We start from the raw sequence: 4,930 nt of genomic DNA on the forward strand, positions 1-4,930 counted from the left end.
AACTTCTATGAAGAACACTTAGCCAAATTCCCACAGCAACTTGACCAATAGAACAATGCAAAATAGGATACCAAATCTAGAAAATTTGAAAAGCCTAGGAAACCTAAAAATTTAAGGAGCAACTAAAACTAACAAATTTGGTAACCAAAATGTGGTATGTGGGTGAAATTGAAATCCCTATACCTATTAAGCATAAGAAAGTCAATAATTTGACTTGAATAGTGTCGTGAATAATAACCCCGAAATGTAAATTTTAAAGAACGTTAATTTAAGCATATTAGAGCTAGAAATAAATAGATGTGAATTTGTTAATGGAATTGTTATAAGTTGTGAAACTGAAACACTATGAAATTTTGTGTTTCAGTTGAAAAAAATACTGGGAAAGAACCTGAGACATCGAGTCAAGGCCTAGAGGCGACTCGCACGAGATTTGTGCACAACATAAAATTTTTCTATCAATGCTCTTTGGCAAATTGTTTGATGAATAAATTGTGATTTATCTATACTGCAAATTTGTGACTGAAATGAATATAGTGCTTTTGACCTTAATTGTTGGAAATTTAATTTTATGTGTTTGAATTATCAATAAATGTTTAGTAAATTGCTAAGATAGTTTTGAAACCACAGTGTCATGACCATATATTTGAATGCCTCACTAGCATGACTAGTGGGAGGAATTAGTTTTGAATTTTGATTCTCTATCTGGCTTAAGTGTTGAGGTGTGTGCCAGTAGAGGAAGAAATTGAATGGGTACCCATAGATTGAGCTGGCTAGCCTTGAGATTTCTCATAAGCCTCCTGCTATTGAGATGAATATTATTCTGATGGCATGATATAACTATGTATTTTTATGAAATCTGTTTTGAGACTTTCGAAATGAGACTATTTAGACTAAAATTATAAATTGTCTTTTGTATCTGCTTTTCATTTTCAGTACCATATTTGAATAAATGTGATTTGAATTATGCATAAAATGTTATTTTAGTATATTGTACACCACTAAGTTATAGTACTCAGCGATAGCTGTAACACCCCTCACCCGACTATAATGTTGCCGAATAAAGTGTGCTACATTTGGTGTCGAAGCACCCTAACTTATTTTACTTTGTTTCTTTAAAAATTTTATTCTCGTTATATTTTAATATCAATTATTTTTAGACGGAGAAACCAGCAGAGTTTCCCCTATTTTATTACCAGTTGGCGTACTTTACTATTCACCTGTTTGAAATTTTCAATAATATTTTACAATAAAAATCTCATCAATTATTCTCATAACCATCTCATAATTCACATCTCATTCATATATCTCAATTTTCATATTCATTTCCATGCATTTTCATTCATGCACAATTTATATATATAAATTCTCAAGTTTCATTAATTTACATATTTTACATACTGATTACATAAATTCATAATTTACATAATCTATAAATTAATTACAGTTCCATAATCTATATTTCAACATACAATTCATTGTTTATATTACAAATAATAACTAATTATAATGTATAAAATACATAATATTATCTATATGGACCCTATCTACATGCATTGCTGAGGAGGTGACAACCTTGAACACTCTGCAGATCAGAACTCCAAAATCTCTGTTTGGTATTTATTGGGCTTTAACTTTAGTACCTGCATAAGGAAAAAAATCCATTGCGCTAAGCATTGCTACTTAGTGGTGCAATAATATAACAAAAAATAATGTATACAAATAAAAATAATTGGAGAATATTTTCTATATTCAAGAATTTTACTGAGTTCATATGAAATTTTCCATACAGTACATTTTTCGTCATTTATGTTGCTCTCTAGAATCTCTTTTGTTATAAGTTTACAATAATCATTTATATAATGTATAAATAAATTTAAAATTTATACTTATACTTATATTCTTATGAAAGTCACATTTGTAATGTTATTTAAGTTATAATTCTTCTACTAGTCTTTTTATCACTTTCTTGATATTTTCTAAGTTGTTTACAATCATTTCGTAATATTTAAAATTTTTAGAACTAGTCTAATTTACTTCAAATCATTCTAAGGAACAAATTTTTGGAGCTAATCTAATTTATTTCAGAACTTCTTCTCATTTATTTACTTTCTAGTATTTTTAATTGCTAATATTCATAACTTATTTTAATAAATTAGACTGCCCAAGTAACCTACGACAGGCTGACTAAACTGGATAACGGGTCGTTGGCACTGGACACCGCGGTGCCTCGAGCCATCATACCATGGAACGTAGAATGTCAATCACGTATGCAGTCAGTATGGCTAAAAAGCCATGATAACACATAATCGGGCATTAAGCCATGAGTGCGGGCATAAAGCCATGAATGCGAGTATAAAGCCATGAATACAGGCATAAAGCCTTTCGCAGCACTGCTAAAAAATAACCTATTGGTATGCCAATCTATCCAATCTGACAAACATGTCTAGGCAATACAAGGGCACATAATATCATTAAATATTAATAAATTATATTTTATAACTTCATTATTTCATAAAAATTTTCAATTATAATGTATACATTCATTTGATCATATATATGATCATAATTCACATCAATTATCCTTTTATATCATTGTACTCAAAGTACTTTTTCTTTCTACAATAATGAGAACTAATGTCTCATTCATACATTAATATGGTTCATTTATTCATTCATTATGTTATTCATATTGATCACAATTCAAAACAATGGTTCACATGTACTATTGTATTCAAAACATTTTTCCTTTCTCATTTATACATTTTATGAATTCTATTTGTGATGGGCATATAAGCCCTAACTACCTATTCACATTAATTAGATGACTTACTTTTCATGTTTCAATTCATGGATTTCAAATTTATGGCCTTAATTTCCCTTTAACAATATAGTTCTTACACTTTGTGCCTTTGTACTACTATTCACAGTACTATTCACTCAAATTGTTGACTTTTTAATACATAATAAATTTATTAAACCTAAGTTCTCCAAGATACCACATTTTGCATTTTATTTTTGTTAGTATTGATTTCCAATACCATTTCAAAGCTTATCTTATGTTATTCACAATTTTCAGATTTCATACCCTAAGTTTACTGTTCCATTGGTCATTTGTACAGTAGGAATTTGATAAAATTGTCTTCATGAAAGTTGTTCCTTATTGTGTCTAGTTATATTTCTTTTTTGGAATCACTCCATTTGGAGTTTTGTAACTCAAGTTATGGTCATTTTACCATAACTGGCCGGATTGACCTGTACACAGAATTTCTGGGCAATCTGGTTCTACCAGATTTGGTAACCTAAGTTTGGTTGGCAATTTGACTAGGTTATGGTCAGCATTTGGATTTGTGTTCTTCATGAAAGTTGTAAGTATATGTCTCAGATATTTTCTGGCAAAATTTCAGGTCAATTGGACCATTCTATACTGAGTTATGACCAAATGAATAAACACTGTTCTTTTGGTCATTTTGCCCAGGCAGAATGCAAGTCACCCGGATTAGGGCAATTTTTAGGTCAACTTGGTTTGGTTTTCTGGGTAGGGTTTCTTCACCAAAGTTGTGCCATTATGTGTCTAGTTTCATTCCTAATTGGCCTTGCACCAATTGAACCTATACAACTCCATTTATGGTTGCCCAAACCTGCTGGGCTCACAACCAGTCCGGCAGGTCACCAAGGGCAGCATGCCTAAACTCAACTCCATTATCCTTACTCACTTCAATTCCTCCTCTCACATATTCAAATGGTTACTAATTGACCATTACAATGTTAATATATCATTACATGAGCAAACCCTAACTTCATGCCACAAACCCTAGTTTTCAAATGTCCATTCATGCACATACATCAATTAAACATACTAATTCATTATCACTCTACATATATACTTCAAACACCACCTCTAATCCACTTTAATCCATCGAAATAATCATAACTACTTCCCCCCATACAGCTGCCAAAATTTATAGAGGTCCAAACATGCACATATTTGTTCAATTTTCTCAATTTTCTAGCATAAATAATGTTACTAGCACAAAATCTAAAGAAAAAGAAAAGAAATAGGCACTAGCCCTTGTGTGAGCAGAATTTTTCCTCATCCAATCTTAATTTTCCTTCACTTTCTTGGCTTTTCTTGGCAGCCAAACACTTTCTCAAGGTGTAAGAATAATTTTTTGTGAAGGGGCCTAAGGATTTTGGAGTGAAAAACTTGGGGAAATCAAGCTTGCAAGACTAAACAATGGTGGAAACTCTCTCCTCTCTCTCTCTACGTTTTGGCTACCCAAAGGATGAAGATGGGAGTGCATATTGATTTTTCATTTTGTCTCTTTTTAATTAGTTTTTATCCCTTTTAATTAGTTTGTCAAGTTGTGATTGGGTGGAGAGTGTTTAATGACATCATGTGATGTCATAATTACTAATTTCTTTCATTTTTCTTTCATTTTCTTTTCTACTCATTTTCAATTAAATTTTTAGTAACATTTATTCACATTTTATTTCATAATAATTATTTACTTAACTGGACAAGTCGGCCAAAAATCATCTCCGAAGACGAAATGACCAAAATGCCCTCTGTTTGGCTTATTGAGCCAAAATCGTCTGTACCGATTGAAAAATTTTTCTAAGTCTTTCCTTGGCATTATAATTCCATAGAAACCTCAATGACTCTTCTCTGGAGTCCCAAAAATTATTTTATAAATTTTCTCCCGGGTCTAGGGCTCCTAGTTGCGAGAACTGCAACTTCCCACTGGGTTACCCATCGCTAGGACACCAGCTCATTTAACTTGGTTGTATTTTATTTTAAAAATTTTTCCTAAATTTTTCTTATTAATATTTGAGTTATTTATGACTCGTCACTCTAGTCTAAATATTTTTCCAGACATTCTAGCTGTCCGGACTGACATCGGTCACCGAAACAGTAGAATGTATGAAATTG

This window comes from Hevea brasiliensis, chromosome 10, assembly GCF_030052815.1.
Source record: "Hevea brasiliensis isolate MT/VB/25A 57/8 chromosome 10, ASM3005281v1, whole genome shotgun sequence".
NCBI classification, from domain to species: Eukaryota; Viridiplantae; Streptophyta; class Magnoliopsida; order Malpighiales; family Euphorbiaceae; genus Hevea; species Hevea brasiliensis.